Source organism: Lytechinus variegatus, chromosome 2 (genome assembly GCF_018143015.1).
Source record: "Lytechinus variegatus isolate NC3 chromosome 2, Lvar_3.0, whole genome shotgun sequence".
Lineage (NCBI taxonomy): Eukaryota > Metazoa > Echinodermata > Echinoidea > Temnopleuroida > Toxopneustidae > Lytechinus > Lytechinus variegatus.
In genome coordinates, this window is record NC_054741.1 from 25,255,686 (window position 1) to 25,276,947 (window position 21,262).

General features: G+C 34.2%; 1 long non-coding RNA gene across 2 annotated transcripts in view; it reads left to right on the top strand.

Moving 5' to 3' along the window:
* Positions 1–21,262, top strand: part of LOC121407672 — a 35,167-nt gene that overhangs the window by 7,201 nt on the left and 6,704 nt on the right. The gene's annotated exons all lie outside the window — the stretch shown is intronic.

Consider the following 21,262-nt stretch of genomic DNA (forward strand, 5'->3'; position numbering starts at 1 on the left):
TTACAAGTTAAGGTGTCAAATTGTAGTTCCTGGACTCATGATTAAAAGTGTTCATGGTGACCCCTTCACCCGAACCTTTTTTTTTTTTTTTTTAGAAAATTACAAATGTCAATTCGTTTGATTTCCATGGGTTAAAACTCATTCTTTTTTTTTTTTGGGGGGGGGGTACCAGGGGGATTGTGGTTTGTGAGAAGCAATTTTTGTAGTGTTTGTTTTTCAAAAAAATCAGGTCACCAGTTTAATGAACATTATTTAAATTGTTAATGACAATATTAAACTTTCTTTGTTTCTTTGAGTATATCACATATTCTGAGTGAAAAATAACAAACCGAACATACTAAAAGGTGGGCTGTTACATCTTTAGTTGGTGAATGTCTGTTTAAATGCAGGATTGCCTACCTCTATATGATGCAAGAACAAAAATTAGTGGAATTACGTGAATCTCTGCTTAACCAAGTAATAGATGCAAGTGGTTCTATGCCATATAGTCGTACGCTAAAATAGGGTAGAGAACGTTACATAAATCACCAAAATAATTTTTTTTTTGATGATTTGACCATGTTCTCCTTTATGAATCTTAAAGTCCATGGTACCAAACTTTAGCATTTTTATTCTAGTTTTCAAAACAGGAAACACATCACGGATATCTTCCTGACATAAAAAAAATATAAGCGGGTGAATGAGACATGGTATAGGGTGGAGGTGGAGGGGACACGGGAGTCAGTGCAAAGTCAATGCAAAACAGTTCTTTTTTTCACAATTCAATTCTAATTCAATTCCAATTTATTTTGTGTGATCATTTTTTGGTCGAGACATTTTGCCCAAAATGTGGTGAAATGTGTACAAATCCAATGTAAAATAGATTTTTTCAATGAATTAATATATTTAGCATTTTCTTTTCAAACTCATTGAAATCAATTTATTATTGTGTTTTTATGCCAAAAAAATCCTCACCAATAATTTCATGCTCCATAACAAAGAAATAAATAAGAAATCAAAAACAATAAGATACATAAATAAAAAAAAAACAAGAAAATACATAAGAAATTAAATTAATATGCTAATTCTTTTTGGTGCATAATCATTCTCATGGACTAAAGAATAATGTATACCAAAATTTATAACTCTAAATGGCTGATTAGGGAATTATTACCAAAAATGGAATTTTGCATAAATTAACTTAATTAAATATGCATAAATGAGCATAATTTATTCATAAAGAAAATTTTCTCAAAAAACTAACTATACAGTTTTGTTTGATTTGTTTGCCTTTACCAGCATGGACGTTTTCATAGCAATTGTATGATCCATGGCTGAGATTTTAGGGGGTACCAAAATTTATGCTACCCCTATCATGAATGCTCCCCCCTATCTACCACCCTACAAATATGGCTACTTGGCATTAATTGATTGCTAATTGCTAATGAACGAAGAGACTACAAAAACGTTTTTACTTTGGAGTAGTGGACATATAAATTACCTTTAAATTGATACTCTTTTCTTCAATGTAGCACAGGTATTTGTTGTTTTATGCCACTTTTTATTAGAGAGTGTGTCGCACAAATGTAACAAAACCACCTATGTGTGGGCCCACTATAAAACGCACCGCCTAAATTATAACTCTGGTTCATTTTCATGAAGCACGATATTACAAAAAGCATGTGCTGCGGCACAAAATGCAATGTTCAGGAGGCCATTTTTCCTTAAGTGTACCTCACATGTCAATAAAAACTGGTGCATATGAGATGTTGAGACTGAAGATTCCAAATCTGAAACATTTTAGGTAGTACAACAAAATACATGTTTTTTAAGGATATAATTGATATGTCGACGTATAGAAAAAACATGCCAACCACAGCCTAAGTACAAACCCAATCAAAGTTTGAGTGTATCCTTGAATACAAATTATACAATATAGTATGTCCACACAATTGGATATATATGTCCCCATAAAGTATATACAAATAAAGTACGTCTCACACAATGAATGTACAGCAAACCTAGCACAAGTTTTAACTCTATCCTTGGATATATGTCTGCACAATGGGACACAATATGATACCAAGTACATTGTACATTTTGTATACTGCCAACATATGTTGAGCAAAGTTTAACTTTTTCCTTGCTTTTATGTTTTTCAAAAATTACTAAATTTAAAACTATGAATTAAAACTGTATACTTATGAATAAGGCTGCAATTTTAATGTTTACCAGCGTGTGCAGTCTAATAAGTCCATGCTTGAATCTAAACTGTCTATTGTGCTGAGGAAAATCTTATTTAATGAAGTTTTAATAGTGAGTGGTGTACATTTGTGCAGATCTTCCTTAGCTTTATTTTGTGAGTGCCTCCTAAGCATTTTGGGACAATTTCAAAAATGTAACCCCAAATTTGGGGTGAATCACGAAAATCAAATTTCAGTCAGCAATTTTGTTAGTTAGTTTAGAGGTCAATTTTAACCCAGCAAATTTGAGTGGTTTTAAAGAAATTTTATGAATTATAATTGAAACATTTTTGGGTCATTCAAGCCCAACTTGGGGAACCATTTGAACCCTACACCATGGGTTGTTTTTTTCTTTAGTAGTATATTTGTAGGTACCTATGAGAAATGAAAAACCTGCGAATATTAAATTTTAACTCTGTTTCGTTTTCATGAAGCACGATATTACAAAAAGCATGTGCTGCGGCACAAAATGCAATGTTCAGGGGCCATTTTTCCTTAAGTGTACCTCACATGTCAATAAAAACTGGTGCATATGAGATGTTGAGACTGAAGATTCCAAATCTGAAACATTTTGGGTAATACAACAAAATACATATTTTTTAAGTATATTAATTGATATGTCGACGTATAGAAAAAACATGCCAACCACAGCCCAAGTACAAACCCAATCAAAGTTTGACTGTATCCTTGAATACAAATTATACAATATAGTATGTCCACACAATTGGATATATATGTCCCCATAATGTATATACAAATTAAGTCTCACAATGAATGTACTGCAAACCTTGCACAAGTTTTAACTCTATCCTTGGATATATGTCTACACAATCGGACACAATATATTTTCAACTACATTGTTCATTTCGTATACTGCCAGTGTACGTTAGTTTAACTTTATCCTTGCTTTTATGTTTTTCAAAAATTACTAATTTTAAACTATAAATTAAAACTGTATACTTATGAACAAGGTTGCAATTTCAATGTTTACCAGCATGTGCAGTCTAATAAGTCCATGATTGAATATAAACTGTCTATTGTGCTGAGGAAAATCTTATTTAATGAAGTTTTAATGGTGAGTGGTGTACGTTTGTGCAGATCTTGCTTAGCTTTATTTTGTGAGTGCCTCCTAAGCATTTTGGGACAATTTCAAAAATGTAACCCCTAATTTGGGGTGAATCACTCCCGAAAATCAAATTTCAGTCAGCAATTTTGTTAGTTAGTTTAGAGGTCAATTTTAACCCAGCAAATTTGAGTGGTTTTAAAGAAATTTTATGAATTATAATTGAAACATTTTTGGGTCATTCAAGCCCAACTTGGGGAACCATTGGAACCCTACACCATGGATTGTTTTTTTCTTTAATAGTATATTTGTAGGTACCTATGAGAAATGAAAAACCTGCGAATATTAAATTCAAACCCTGTTTCGTTTTCATGAAGCACGATATTACAAAAAGCATGTGCTGCGGCACAAAATGCAATGTTCAGGGGCCATTTTTCCTTAAGTGTACCTCACATGTCAATAAAAACTGGTGCATATGAGATGTTGAGACTGAAGATTCCAAATCTGAAACATTTTGGGTAATACAAAAAAATACATGTTTTTTAAGTATATTAATTGATATGTCGATGGAGAGAAAAAACATGCCAACCACAGCCTAAGTACAAACCCAATCAAAGTTTGAGTGTATCCTTGAAGACAAATTATACAATATAGTATGTCCTCACAATTGGATATATATGTCCCCATAATGTATATACAAATTAAGTCTCACAATGAATGTACTGCAAACCTTGCACAAGTTTTAACTCTATCCTTGGATATATGTCTACACAATCGGACACAATATATTTTCAACTACATTGTTCATTTCGTATACTGCCAATGTACGTAAGTTTAACTTTATCCTTGCTTTTATGTTTTTCAAAAATTACTAATTTAAAACTATAAATTAAAACTGTATACTTATGAACAAGGCTGCAATTTTAATGTTTACCAGCCTGTGCAGTCTAATAAGTCCATGCTTGAATCTAAACTGTCTATTGTGCTGAGGAAAATCTTATTTAATGAAGTTTTAATGGTGAGTGGTGTACGTTTGTGCAGATCTTGCTTAGCTTTATTTTGTGAGTGCCTCCTAAGCATTTTGGGACAATTTCAAAAATGTAACCCTTAATTTGGGGTGAATCACTCCCGAAAATCAAATTTCAGTCAGCAATTTTGTTAGTTAGTTTAGAGGTCAATTTTAACCCAGCAAATTTGAGTGGTTTTAAAGAAATTTTATGAATTATAATTGAAACATTTTTGGGTCATTCAAGCCCAACTTGGGGAACCATTTGAACCCTACACCATGGGTTGTTTTTTTCTTTAGTAGTATATTTGTAGGTACCTATGAGAAATGAAAAACCTGCGAATATTAAATTTTAACTCTGTTTCGTTTTCATGAAGCACGATATTACAAAAAGCATGTGCTGCGGCACAAAATGCAATGTTCAGGGGCCATTTTTCCTTAAGTGTACCTCACATGTCAATAAAAACTGGTGCATATGAGATGTTGAGACTGAAGATTCCAAATCTGAAACATTTTGGGTAATACAACAAAATACATATTTTTTAAGTATATTAATTGATATGTCGACGTATAGAAAAAACATGCCAACCACAGCCCAAGTACAAACCCAATCAAAGTTTGACTGTATCCTTGAATACAAATTATACAATATAGTATGTCCACACAATTGGATATATATGTCCCCATAATGTATATACAAATTAAGTCTCACAATGAATGTACTGCAAACCTTGCACAAGTTTTAACTCTATCCTTGGATATATGTCTACACAATCGGACACAATATATTTTCAACTACATTGTTCATTTCGTATACTGCCAGTGTACGTTAGTTTAACTTTATCCTTGCTTTTATGTTTTTCAAAAATTACTAATTTTAAACTATAAATTAAAACTGTATACTTATGAACAAGGTTGCAATTTCAATGTTTACCAGCATGTGCAGTCTAATAAGTCCATGATTGAATATAAACTGTCTATTGTGCTGAGGAAAATCTTATTTAATGAAGTTTTAATGGTGAGTGGTGTACGTTTGTGCAGATCTTGCTTAGCTTTATTTTGTGAGTGCCTCCTAAGCATTTTGGGACAATTTCAAAAATGTAACCCCTAATTTGGGGTGAATCACTCCCGAAAATCAAATTTCAGTCAGCAATTTTGTTAGTTAGTTTAGAGGTCAATTTTAACCCAGCAAATTTGAGTGGTTTTAAAGAAATTTTATGAATTATAATTGAAACATTTTTGGGTCATTCAAGCCCAACTTGGGGAACCATTGGAACCCTACACCATGGATTGTTTTTTTCTTTAATAGTATATTTGTAGGTACCTATGAGAAATGAAAAACCTGCGAATATTAAATTCAAACCCTGTTTCGTTTTCATGAAGCACGATATTACAAAAAGCATGTGCTGCGGCACAAAATGCAATGTTCAGGGGCCATTTTTCCTTAAGTGTACCTCACATGTCAATAAAAACTGGTGCATATGAGATGTTGAGACTGAAGATTCCAAATCTGAAACATTTTGGGTAATACAAAAAAATACATGTTTTTTAAGTATATTAATTGATATGTCGATGGAGAGAAAAAACATGCCAACCACAGCCTAAGTACAAACCCAATCAAAGTTTGAGTGTATCCTTGAAGACAAATTATACAATATAGTATGTCCTCACAATTGGATATATATGTCCCCATAATGTATATACAAATTAAGTCTCACAATGAATGTACTGCAAACCTTGCACAAGTTTTAACTCTATCCTTGGATATATGTCTACACAATCGGACACAATATATTTTCAACTACATTGTTCATTTCGTATACTGCCAATGTACGTTAGTTTAACTTTATCCTTGCTTTTATGTTTTTCAAAAATTACTAATTTAAAACTATAAATTAAAACTGTATACTTATGAACAAGGCTGCAATTTTAATGTTTACCAGCGTGTGCAGTCTAATAAGTCCATGATTGAATATAAACTGTCTATTGTGCTGAGAAAAATCTTATTTAATGAAGTTTTAATAGTGAGTGGTGTACATTTGTGCAGATCTTGCTTAGCTTTATTTTGTGAGTGCTTCCTAAGCATTTTGGGACAATTTCAAAGATGTAACCCCCGATTTGGGGTGAATCACTCACGAAAATCAAATTTCAGTCAGCAATTTTGTATTTGCAGTTAGTTTGAGGTCAATTTTAACCAAGCAAATTTGAGTGGTTTTAAAGAAATTTATGGATTATAATTGAAACATTGTTGGGTCATTCAAGCCCAACTCGAGGAACCATTGGAACCCTACACCATGGATTTTTTTTCTTTAATAGTATATTTGTAGGTACCTATGAGAAAAGAAAAACTTGTGAATATTAAATTCTAACTCTGTTTCGTTTTCATGAAGCGCGATATTACAAAAAGTATGTGCTGCGGCATAAAATGCAATGTTCAGGGGGCCATTTTTCCGTAAGTGTACCTCACATGTCAATAAAAACTGGTGCATATGAGATGTTGAGACTGAAGATTCCAAATCTGAAACATTTTGGGTAATACAAAAAAATACATGTTTTTTAAGTATATTAATTGATATGTCGATGGAGAGAAAAAACATGCCAACCACAGCCTAAGTACAAACCCAATCAAAGTTTGAGTGTATCCTTGAAGACAAATTATACAATATAGTATGTCCTCACAATTGGATATATATGTCCCCATAATGTATATACAAATTAAGTCTCACAATGAATGTACTGCAAACCTTGCACAAGTTTTAACTCTATCCTTGGATATATGTCTACACAATCGGACACAATATATTTTCAACTACATTGTTCATTTCGTATACTGCCAATGTACGTTAGTTTAACTTTATCCTTGCTTTTATGTTTTTCAAAAATTACTAATTTAAAACTATAAATTAAAACTGTATACTTATGAACAAGGCTGCAATTTTAATGTTTACCAGCGTGTGCAGTCTAATAAGTCCATGATTGAATATAAACTGTCTATTGTGCTGAGAAAAATCTTATTTAATGAAGTTTTAATAGTGAGTGGTGTACATTTGTGCAGATCTTGCTTAGCTTTATTTTGTGAGTGCTTCCTAAGCATTTTGGGACAATTTCAAAGATGTAACCCCCGATTTGGGGTGAATCACTCACGAAAATCAAATTTCAGTCAGCAATTTTGTATTTGCAGTTAGTTTGAGGTCAATTTTAACCAAGCAAATTTGAGTGGTTTTAAAGAAATTTATGGATTATAATTGAAACATTGTTGGGTCATTCAAGCCCAACTTGGGGAACCATTTGAACCCTACACCATGGGTTGTTTTTTTCTTTAGTAGTATATTTGTAGGTACCTATGAGAAAAGAAAAACTTGTGAATATTAAATTCTAACTCTGTTTCGTTTTCATGAAGCGCGATATTACAAAAAGTATGTGCTGCGGCATAAAATGCAATGTTCAGGGGCCATTTTTCCGTAAGTGTACCTCACATGTCAATAAAAACTGGTGCATATGAGATGTTGAGACTGAAGATTCCAAATCTGAAACATTTTGGGTAATACAACAAAATACATATTTTTTAAAGGGGAATCCAGCCTTGGCCATTAAATGTTGTGTTGGGAAAGAGAAAAATAGATTAAACAGAATGGTGAAAGTTTGAAAGAAATCGGACAAGCAATAAGAAAGTTATAGCTGCTTTAAAATTGAGATCACTAATACTATGTAGATTTCAAATTGGCAACTGGGTAAGTAAATTATGACAAGGGGCAAGGACAACTTTCCCATAGGCCATGTACTTTATTATATCAGGGATTTGTGGTTTTCTCCTAAGTACCAATTCCCCTGGGGAAGTAATCTAAATATAACCCAGGTAGTATGTTGTTTTATGTCCTCATGAAAGAAAAATTCAATTTGAAATAAAACTTTGGGACAAAATGACATTTTAGCCATAATATGTATTGGAGTACATGGAAGAGTAGTCCTTGCCTTACATCACTATGACATCACATGTGCGGCCAATTTGAAGTCTCCATGGGTATAGTGATTACCAATATTTACAACTTTTAAAAATTCATAACTTTCTTGTTGTTTGTCCGATATTGTTCAAACTTTCTCCTATCAACTTGTCTGACATTTCTTTTCCTTATAAAAACAAGTTTTTATTTGGGTTGGATTCCCCTTTAAGTATATTAAAATGCAATGTTCAGGGGCCATTTTTCCTTAAGTGTACCTCACATGTCAATAAAAACTGGTGCATATGAGATGTTGAGACTGAAGATTCCAAATCTGAAACATTTTGGGTAATACAACAAAATACATGTTTTTTAAGTATATTAATTGATATGTCGACGTATAGAAAAAACATGCCAACCACAGCCCAAGTACAAACCCAATCAAAGTTTGACTGTATCCTTGAATACAAATTATACAATATAGTATGTCCACACAATTGGATATATATGTCCCCATAATGTATATACAAATTAAGTCTCACAATGAATGTACTGCAAACCTTGCACAAGTTTTAACTCTATCCTTGGATATATGTCTACACAATCGGACACAATATATTTTCAACTACATTGTTCATTTCGTATACTGCCAATGTACGTTAGTTTAACTTTATCCTTGCTTTTATGTTTTTCAAAAATTACTAATTTTAAACTATAAATTAAAACTGTATACTTATGAACAAGGTTGCAATTTTAATGTTTACCAGCGTGTGCAGTCTAATAAGTCCAAACAGGTCACGTGATTGCGCTTAAAAGCAACCACTCACTCCACTAGATACAACCACTCGGTCCATACGAGTCACGTGATTGCACCTAAAAAGCAACCACTCACTCCGCTAGATACAACCACTCGGTCCATACGAGTCACGTGATTGCCCTTAAAAGCAACCACTCACTCCACTAGATACAACCAAGTTTAAATTGATTGGTACTTGATGTGAAATAAACAACATTGATTGCTTAAGGCAAGTACATGTATAAGGGGCTAAATTTAATTGGTCTGGGATGTTGAATATGTCTATAAATGTAGTAGCCTATTTTACAGCAATACTGAAAAACTAGAGCAAACTGATGCAATACCGGCTATCTTGAGCACTGACCATAGATGAATTAGGCTTTAGCCTATTGCATTTGTAGGCCTACAGTATTCTATTGGTGATTATCTACTGTAGTTGGTCTTACAGTAGACCAGGTTAGAATTTGAAAGATGTTCTTGATGCCTTGATATCAAAATCATGTGACAGCGAACATCCTGTTATCATTTTTTTTCTTTGAATTTGGGACACTGTAATAGTGTAGTTACATGTATATAAACGCTTATCTTAAAATGGGATTTTGAATGAGTGCGAAGATGTATGCAAGAAGATAAAAGGTACATGTATTATCATCCCTTTCAAAATACTTGATGTTCATCAGTTACATGTAATCTTCCAATATAGAAAGCGGTGTGTAATTCCATGATTCTTAATCCTTTAGTTTGGTCAGAAAATATGATTTTTAAAAAACAATTATTAGACTTATTAATTGCTAAAATGCTGTCCCCCATAATGTTCTGTTCTTTGCCTATAAGCTCAGATTTTGAAGTTAAAGAAGTGAAGTATGCAATTTCACTCGGGTCAAAAGGACATTTTTTTTTTTAGAATCCAAATTTGAAAAATTAATGATTCCTGATTGAGTATTAAATTGAGAGAGTACAGGCATGTATACATTCCAATCGCGGTAACATACTTACAGGAAATTGACCTTGACTGAAGGAATGTACTCAAATACAGCCAAAAGGGGCATGATTAAAAAATGACCCAGTTCTATTTAGCATGGTATAATACACTGTTTGGTTTCCTTTTTGTGTACTTGGGTAAATTGAGAGCTGGTCCTCTGCAAAAAAACCCATTAAATGTCTTGTTATCATAAATATTGTCTTCTATCTTAAGATTTGGGATGCTGTTTGAGTGGAGCTATGAACGCTGATCTTAAAATGGCATCTTGAATGAGTGCGAAGACTGGTGCAAGACATAGTTATCAAAGGTATAATCATCCTTTTGAAAACGCTTGATGATTATCAGATAGTAATCTTCCCTTATGAAAAGCTGTGTGAAATTTCATGCTTCATAATCCTTAATCCCGCAGAATTCTCTGTTCCTTGCCCTAAGCTCAGATTTTGAAAATAGCGTATACAATTTCACTCTGGTCAAAGGGACATTAGAAATTAAAAAAAATCAAAATCTGAGAAATTAACAATTCCTGATAGTCTGATAGAGTATTATATTGAGAGAGTACAGGTGTTAATTTCTAACATACATTCCTTTCACGGTAACAGACTTACAGGATATTGACCTTGGCTGAAGGAATATACTCCATACAGCCAAAAGGGGCATGATTAAGAATATGACCTAGTTCTATTTAGCATGGTATATACACACTGTTTGGTTTCATTTTCGTGTACAAGAATCCAAATCTGACAAGAATCCAAATCTGAAGATAATTATCAATTCCTGATACAATATTTAATTGAGAGAGTACAGCTGTTAATTTCTATCATACATTTCTTTCGCGGTGACATACAGGAAATTGACCTGGGCTGAAGGAATGTACTCAATACATCCAAAAGGGACATGATTAAAAAATGACCCAGTTCTATTTAGCGTGGTATAATACACTGTTTGGTTTCCTTTTTGTGTACTTGGGTAAATTGAGATCTGGTCCTCTGCAAAAAATGCCATTAAACGTCTTGTTATCATAAATACGTCTTCTATCTTAAGATTTGGGATGCTGTTTGAGTGGAGCTATAAACGCTGATCTTAAAATGGCATCTTGAATGAGTGCGAAGACTGGTGCAAGACATAGTTATCAAAGGTATAATCAACCTTTTCAAAACGCTTGATGATTATCAGATATATGTAACCTTCCCTTATGAAAAGCTGTGTGAAATTTCATGCTTCATAATCCTTAATCCCGCACAATACTCTGTTCCTTGCCCTAAGCTCAGATTTTGAAAGTAGCGTATACAATTTCACTCTGGTCAAAGGGACATTAGAAATTAAAAAAATCAAAATCTGAGAAATTAAGAATTCCTGATAGTCTGAGTATTATATTGAGAGAGTACAGGTGTTAATTTCTAACATACATTCCTTTCTCGGTAACAGACTTACATGATATTGACCTTGGCTGAAGGAATATACTCGATACAGCCAAAAGGGGCATGATTAAGAATATGACCTAGTTCTATTTAGCATGGTATATACACACTGTTTGGTTTCATTTTCGTGTACAAGAATCCAAATCTGACAAGAATCCAAATCTGAAGATAATTATCAATTCCTGATAGAATATTTAATTGAGAGAGTACAGCTGTTAATTTCTATCATACATTCCTTTCGCGGTGACATACAGGAAAATGACCTGGGCTGAAGGAATGTACTCAATACATCCAAAAGGGACATGATTAAAAAATGACCCAGTTCTATTTAGCGTGGTATAATACACTGTTTGGTTTCCTTTTTGTGTACTTGGGTAAATTGAGATCTGGTCCTCTGCAAAAAAAGCCATTAAACGTCTTGTTATCACAAATATCGTCTTCTATCTTAAGATTTGGAATGCTGTTTGAGTGGAGCTATAAACGCTGATCTTAAAATGGCATCTTGAATGAGTGCGAAGACTGGTGCAAGACATAGTTATCAAAGGTATAATCAACCTTTTCAAAACGCTTGATGATTATCAGATATATGTAACCTTCCCTTATGAAAAGCTGTGTGAAATTTCATGCTTCATAATCCTTAATCCCGCACAATTCTCTGTTCCTTGCCCTAAGCTCAGATTTTGAAAGTAGCGTATACAATTTCACTCTGGTCAAAGGGACATTAGAAATTTAAAAAATCAAAATCTGAGAAATTAAGAATTCCTGATAGTCTGATAGAGTATTATATTGAGAGAGTACAGGTGTTAATTTCTAACATACATTCCTTTCGCGGTAACAGACTTACAGGATATTGACCTTGGCTGAAGGAATATACTCGATACAGCCAAAAGGGGCATGATTAAGAATATGACCTAGTTCTATTTAGCATGGTATATACACACTGGTTTCATTTTCGTGTACAAGAATCCAAATCTGACAAGAATCCAAATCTGAAGATAATTATCAATTCCTGATAGAATATTTAATTGAGAGAGTACAGCTGTTAATTTCTATCATACATTCCTTTTGCGGTGACATACAGGAAATTGACCTGGGCTGAAGGAATGTACTCAATACATTCAAAAGGGACATGATTAAAAAATGACCCAGTTCTATTTAGCGTGGTATAATACACTGTTTGGTTTCCTTTTTGTGTACTTGGGTAAATTGAGATCTGGTCCTCTGCAAAAAAAGCCATTAAACGTCTTGTTATCATAAATATCGTCTTCTATCTTAAGATTTGGGATGCTGTTTGAGTGGAGCTATAAACGCTGATCTTAAAATGGCATCTTGAATGAGTGCGAAGACTGGTGCAAGACATAGTTATCAAAGGTATAATCATCCTTTTCAAAACGCTTGATGATTATCAGATATATGTAAACTTCCCTTATGAAAAGCTGTGTGAAATTTCATGCTTCATAATCCTTAATCCCGCACAATTCTCTGTTCCTTGCCCTAAGCTCAGATTTTGAAAGTAGCGTATACAATTTCACTCTGGTTAAAGGGACATTAGAAATTAAAAAAAATCAAAATCTGAGAAATTAACAATTCCTGATAGTCTGATAGAGTATTATATTGAGAGAGTACAGGTGTTAATTTCTAACATACATTCCTTTCGCGGTAACAGACTTACATGATATTGACCTTGGCTGAAGGAATATACTCGATACAGCCAAAAGGGGCATGATTAAGAATATGACCTAGTTCTATTTAGCATGGTATATACACACTGTTTGGTTTCATTTTCGTGTACAAGAATCCAAATCTGACAAGAATCCAAATCTGAAGATAATTATCAATTCCTGATAGAATATTTAATTGAGAGAGTACAGCTGTTAATTTCTATCATACATTTCTTTCGATGTGACATACAGGAAATTGACCTGGGCTGAAGGAATGTACTCAATACATCCAAAAGGGACATGATTAAAAAATGACCCAGTTCTATTTAGCGTGGTATAATACACTGTTTGGTTTCCTTTTTGTGTACTTGGGTAAATTGAGATCTGGTCCTCTGCAAAAAAAGCCATTAAACGTCTTGTTATCACAAATATCGTCTTCTATCTTAAGATTTGGGATGCTGTTTGAGTGGAGCTATAAACGCTGATCTTAAAATGGCATCTTGAATGAGTGCGAAGACTGGTGCAAGACATAGTTATCAAAGGTATAATCATCCTTTTCAAAACGCTTGATGATTATCAGATATATGTAACCTTCCCTTATGAAAAGCTGTGTGAAATTTCATGCTTCATAATCCTTAATCCCGCACAATTCTCTGTTCCTTGCCCTAAGCTCAGATTTTGAAAGTAGCGTATACAATTTCACTCTGGTTAAAGGGACATTAGAAATTAAAAAAAATCAAAATCTGAGAAATTAACAATTCCTGATAGTCTGATAGAGTATTATATTGAGAGAGTACAGGTGTTAATTTCTAACATACATTCCTTTCTCGGTAACAGACTTACATGATATTGACCTTGGCTGAAGGAATATACTCGATACAGCCAAAAGGGGCATGATTAAGAATATGACCTAGTTCTATTTAGCATGGTATATACACACTGTTTGGTTTCATTTTCGTGTACAAGAATCCAAATCTGACAAGAATCCAAATCTGAAGATAATTATCAATTCCTGATAGAATATTTAATTGAGAGAGTACAGCTGTTAATTTCTATCATACATTTCTTTCGCTGTGACATACAGGAAATTGACCTGGGCTGAAGGAATGTACTCAATACATCCAAAAGGGACATGATTAAAAAATGACCCAGTTCTATTTAGCGTGGTATAATACACTGTTTGGTTTCCTTTTTGTGTACTTGGGTAAATTGAGATCTGGTCCTCTGCAAAAAAAGCCATTAAACGTCTTGTTATCACAAATATCGTCTTCTATCTTAAGATTTGGGATGCTGTTTGAGTGGAGCTATAAACGCTGATCTTAAAATGGCATCTTGAATGAGTGCGAAGACTGGTGCAAGACATAGTTATCAAAGGTATAATCATCCTTTTCAAAACGCTTGATGATTATCAGATATATGTAACCTTCCCTTATGAAAAGCTGTGTGAAATTTCATGCTTCATAATCCTTAATCCCGCACAATTCTCTGTTCCTTGCCCTAAGCTCAGATTTTGAAAGTAGCGTATACAATTTCACTCTGGTTAAAGGGACATTAGAAATTAAAAAAAATCAAAATCTGAGAAATTAACAATTCCTGATAGTCTGATAGAGTATTATATTGAGAGAGTACAGGTGTTAATTTCTAACATACATTCCTTTCTCGGTAACAGACTTACATGATATTGACCTTGGCTGAAGGAATATACTCGATACAGCCAAAAGGGGCATGATTAAGAATATGACCTAGTTCTATTTAGCATGGTATATACACACTGTTTGGTTTCATTTTCGTGTACAAGAATCCAAATCTGACAAGAATCCAAATCTGAAGATAATTATCAATTCCTGATAGAATATTTAATTGAGAGAGTACAGCTGTTAATTTCTATCATACATTTCTTTCGCTGTGACATACAGGAAATTGACCTGGGCTGAAGGAATGTACTCAATACATCCAAAAGGGACATGATTAAAAAATGACCCAGTTCTATTTAGCGTGGTATAATACACTGTTTGGTTTCCTTTTTGTGTACTTGGGTAAATTGAGATCTGGTCCTCTGCAAAAAAAGCCATTAAACGTCTTGTTATCACAAATATCGTCTTCTATCTTAAGATTTGGGATGCTGTTTGAGTGGAGCTATAAACGCTGATCTTAAAATGGCATCTTGAATGAGTGCGAAGACTGGTGCAAGACATAGTTATCAAAGGTATAATCATCCTTTTCAAAACGCTTGATGATTATCAGATATATGTAACCTTCCCTTATGAAAAGCTGTGTGAAATTTCATGCTTCATAATCCTTAATCCCGCACAATTCTCTGTTCCTTGCCCTAAGCTCAGATTTTGAAAGTAGCGTATACAATTTCACTCTGGTTAAAGGGACATTAGAAATTAAAAAAAATCAAAATCTGAGAAATTAACAATTCCTGATAGTCTGATAGAGTATTATATTGAGAGAGTACAGGTGTTAATTTCTAACATACATTCCTTTCTCGGTAACAGACTTACATGATATTGACCTTGGCTGAAGGAATATACTCGATACAGCCAAAAGGGGCATGATTAAGAATATGACCTAGTTCTATTTAGCATGGTATATACACACTGTTTGGTTTCATTTTCGTGTACAAGAATCCAAATCTGACAAGAATCCAAATCTGAAGATAATTATCAATTCCTGATAGAATATTTAATTGAGAGAGTACAGCTGTTAATTTCTATCATACATTTCTTTCGCTGTGACATACAGGAAATTGACCTGGGCTGAAGGAATGTACTCAATACATCCAAAAGGGACATGATTAAAAAATGACCCAGTTCTATTTAGCGTGGTATAATACACTGTTTGGTTTCCTTTTTGTGTACTTGGGTAAATTGAGATCTGGTCCTCTGCAAAAAAAGCCATTAAACGTCTTGTTATCACAAATATCGTCTTCTATCTTAAGATTTGGGATGCTGTTTGAGTGGAGCTATAAACGCTGATCTTAAAATGGCATCTTGAATGAGTGCGAAGACTGGTGCAAGACATAGTTATCAAAGGTATAATCAACCTTTTCAAAACGCTTGATGATTATCAGATATATGTAACCTTCCCTTATGAAAAGCTGTGTGAAATTTCATGCTTCATAATCCTTAATCCCGCACAATTCTCTGTTCCTTGCCCTAAGCTCAGATTTTGAAAGTAGCGTATACAATTTCACTCTGGTCAAAGGGACATTAGAAATTAAAAAAATCAAAATCTGAGAAATTAAGAATTCCTGATAGTCTGATAGAGTATTATATTGAGAGAGTACAGGTGTTAATTTCTAACATACATTCCTTTCGCGGTAACAGACTTACAGGATATTGACCTTGGCTGAAGGAATATACTCGATACAGCCAAAAGGGGCATGATTAAGAATATGACCTAGTTCTATTTAGCATGGTATATACACACTGGTTTCATTTTCGTGTACAAGAATCCAAATCTGACAAGAATCCAAATCTGAAGATAATTATCAATTCCTGATAGAATATTTAATTGAGAGAGTACAGCTGTTAATTTCTATCATACATTCCTTTTGCGGTGACATACAGGAAATTGACTTGGGCTGAAGGAATGTACTTAATACATTCAAAAGGGACATGATTAAAAAATGACCCAGTTCTATTTAGCGTGGTATAATACACTGTTTGGTTTCCTTTTTGTGTACTTGGGTAAATTGAGATCTGGTCCTCTGCAAAAAAAGCCATTAAACGTCTTGTTATCACAAATATCGTCTTCTATCTTAAGATTTGGGATGCTGTTTGAGTGGAGCTATAAACGCTGATCTTAAAATGGCATCTTGAATGAGTGCGAAGACTGGTGCAAGACATAGTTATCAAAGGTATAATCATCCTTTTCAAAACGCTTGATGATTATCAGATATATGTAACCTTCCCTTATGAAAAGCTGTGTGAAATTTCATGCTTCATAATCCTTAATCCCGCACAATTCTCTGTTCCTTGCCCTAAGCTCAGATTTTGAAAGTAGCGTATACAATTTCACTCTGGTTAAAGGGACATTAGAAATTAAAAAAAATCAAAATCTGAGAAATTAACAATTCCTGATAGTCTGATAGAGTATTATATTGAGAGAGTACAGGTGTTAATTTCTAACATACATTCCTTTCGCGGTAACAGACTTACATGATATTGACCTTGGCTGAAGGAATATACTCGATACAGCCAAAAGGGGCATGATTAAGAATATGACCTAGTTCTATTTAGCATGGTATATACACACTGTTTGGTTTCATTTTCGTGTACAAGAATCCAAATCTGACAAGAATCCAAATCTGGAGATTATTATCAATTCCTGATAGAATATTTAATTGAGAGAGTACAGCTGTTAATTTCTATCATACATTCCTTTTGCGGTGACATACAGGAAAATGACCTGGGCTGAAGGAATGTACTCAATACATCCAAAATTCATCCAATTCACTCTGGTCAAAGGGACATTAGAAATTAAAAAAAATCAAAATCTGAGAAATTAACAATTCCTGATAGTCTGATAGAGTATTATATTGAGAGAGTACAGGTGTTAATTTCTAACATACATTCCTTTAGCGGTAACAGACTTACATGATATTGACCTTGGCTGAAGGAATATACATATACTCGATACAGCCAAAAGGGGCATGATTAAAAATATGACCCAGTTCTATTTAGCATGGTATATACCCACTGTTTGGTTTCATTTTCGTGTACAAGAATCCAAATCTGAAGATAATTATCGATTCCTGATAGAATATTTAATTGAGAGAGTACAGCTGTTAATTTCTAACATATATTCCTTTCCCGGTGACATACAGGAAATTGACCTGGGCTGAAGGAATGTACTCAATACATCCAAAAGGGACATGATTAAAAAATGACCCAGTTCTATTTAGCATGGTATAATACACTGTTTGGTTTCCTTTTTGTGTACTTGGGTAAATTGAGAGCTGGTCCTCTGCAAAAAAAGCCATTAAACGTCTTGTTATCACAAATATCGTCTTCTATCTTAAGATTTGGGATGCTGTTTGAGTGGAGCTATGAACGCTGATCTTAAAATGGCATCTTGAATGAGTGCGAAGACTGGTGCAAGACATAGTTATCAAAGGTATAATCATCCTTTTCAAAACGCTTGATGATTATCAGATAGTAATCTTCCCTTATGAAAAGCTGTGTGAAATTTCATGCTTCATAATCCTTAATCCCGCACAATTCTCTGTTCCTTGCCCTAAGCTCAGATTTTGAAAGTAGCGTATACAATTTCACTCTGGTCAAAGGGACATTAGAAATTTTAAAAAATCAAAATCTGAGAAATTAACAATTCCTGATAGTCTGATAGAGTATTATATTGAGAGAGTACAGGTGTTAATTTCTAACATACATTCCTTTCGCAGTAACAGACTTACATGATATTGACCTTGGCTGAAGGAATATACATGTACTCGATACAGCCAAAAAGGGCATGATTAAAAATATGACCCAGTTCTATTTAGCATGGTATATACACACTGTTTGGTTTCATTTTCGTGTACAAGAATCCAAATCTGAAGATAATTATCAATTCCTGATAGAATATTTAATTGAGAGAGTACAGCTGTTAATTTCTATCATATATTCCTTTCGCGGTGACATACAGGAAATTGACCTGGGCTTTTATTTTGATAGAGAGTTCCACAGAGGTCATAATTTTCACCCCTGCACACTGCATGTGGAGCCCAGAGTTTGACTATAGACCTTTATAATACTTGAACGGTGTTTTCCTGCCAAATTTCCTTTACGTTAAAATTACATGTACTCTGAAGAACAAAAATCAATTGTTCAAACTTTAAGTGAATTATCCGGTTGTTATAATCGTATACGTCTATGTAAAATACATATTTTCTACACAGAATGACAGAATGATGTCCTCATTTGAATAGTAAAGTTCTATAGAATGTACTTGTAAAGTATAAGAACACACCCTTCATGAAATGACAGTTCTAAATCGAGTGATGTGTCTTCAATTGGGTGGGTAAAATATGGCAAATACATGTAAATTGTAAGTAACAGATCGCGAGAGAAAGTGTCAACGATGCGAATGATAATGTCTATCCCCGAGATTATTCTTCACTCAAAGATGAAGCCCTATATCGGGCGCCACGTGCACAGCATTATCATTCTGCCTTGGTCATGTACGTTTTCACTGAAATGTATAGGTCAGACATATTTGTATTTAATGTAAACTAACTTTTACACTTTCTGGTAGATTCAGAGGCATATTATCCAGGGCGCCCCAACTAAGTTTCGCCGAAGCAATCATTCCAACGAATTATCAAGGACAGTGGCGTAACTACGGGGGGGGGGGGCATGGGGGGCACATGCCCCCCAATCGGCTGGCCAAAAAAAAAAACGGGGAAAAGAAGAAAACGAGGGAAAAAGGAAGAGAAACGTAGTGGGGGAAAGAAGAAATTGTTGTTGATCATAGTGTTATATTATATAACATAAGAAGCATTTTTTCACAACTTCATGAAACATTATTTGCTCAATTGTGTCTTCATTGTTCCTGGCGCTCGCATAGACTTTTTAACGAGATACCTGCTGTACTAAAGCCTCCCGTTTTCAAATCAATATACAACAAAATAATATATTTTCTCACAATTAGAGCTATTATTGTTATAAGTAGGGATATATTCTTCTTTTTCATGACTACTGAAAGTTATTTTAAGGTCTTAATATAAAACATTTCCTGTCCGTGCTAACGTTCGCATTAGTGGATTGGTGAGATTTCTGCTCTTCATGAACTCCTAAAATCAGTCCTTAGAATGTCAATTTTTCTGATCTGAATATAAAAAAATTTAGCTCGCGCTTCGCGCTCGCATCATTTGGTTAGTGAAATACGTGAGGTCTTAGTGAATTCCTACAAACAAGCCTTGGAATGCCCCTCTTTATTTCTGAATTTCCTATATTTTCAGCTCGCGCTTCGCGCTCGCAGTATTTCATTAGTGAGATGCGTATAATAATCATGATTACAATGACTTCAAAAAGTGATCCATGTGTTAAGATGTAATTTTAACAAAATCAGCAAGCGCTTGGCACTCGCATTAGATGACTATGGTGAGATGTGTATACTCTGACTTAATGGATTCGTAACTATAGTCCTTAAAATATCCATGTTTGTGGTCAATATATACAAAAATTTCAGCTCGCGCTTCGCGCTCGCATCATTTGGTTAGTCAAATACGTAGGGTCTTAGAGTATTTCTACAAACAACCCTTACAATGCCCCTCTTCAGGTCTATATTTCCTAAATTTTCAGCTCGCGCTTTTGCGCTTGCAGGATTTGATTAGTAAGATGCGTATGATAATCATGATTACATGACTACAAAAGGTGCTTCATGACTGTGTTTAGATGTAATTCTAACAAAATCTGCAAAGGATGGCAATAGCATTAGATGACTATGGTGAGATATTTATACTCTTAATGGATTCTAAAATATAATCCTTAAAATTTCCTTGTTTAGGGTCAGTATATACAAAAATTTTACCTCGCGCTTCGCGCTCGCATTGTTTGTTTAGCGAGACAGTAAAGTATCATGATTACAAAACAATTTGCTTATAATGTCAATTTTTAGCCCTCAATATCAAAAATTTTCAGCTCGCGCTTCGCGCTCACATTATTTAATCAGTGAGATACATATCCGTTTGATGGCACTGCATGTCCTTAAAATATCTCTATTAGGTCAGTTTACTTGACAACTGAGCACTCCCTAAGTGACCCGAAATTTTTACTGGTGCCCCCCCAATGCCGTGACCCACGGTACGCCACTGATCAAGGAGCAAAATTGTATATTCTCAATCACCAGTCGACCCTACTCCGCGTTTGCTGTGTATAGGCAGCTATATGTCAGCGTAAGGAGCGAAGATTTTATGTGACGGGGGGGGGGGTGGGGGTTGGGGGAGAAAAAAATACTTTCGTGCGGGGGAAAAACGTCCCGAGGACACATTGTGTATTGTTAAAAAGTAAAAATTTTGACATTAACCCCCCCCCCCTTACCCCATTTTTAATGTTTGATAATCTATAGGTTTGCTGATTACAATATATCTTTTAAAAAAAATTGCCAGCAAAATCGAAAAAAAAAAAATAGTTTTAAAAATCTAGGGGGGACGACCTCTGGGAAAAGG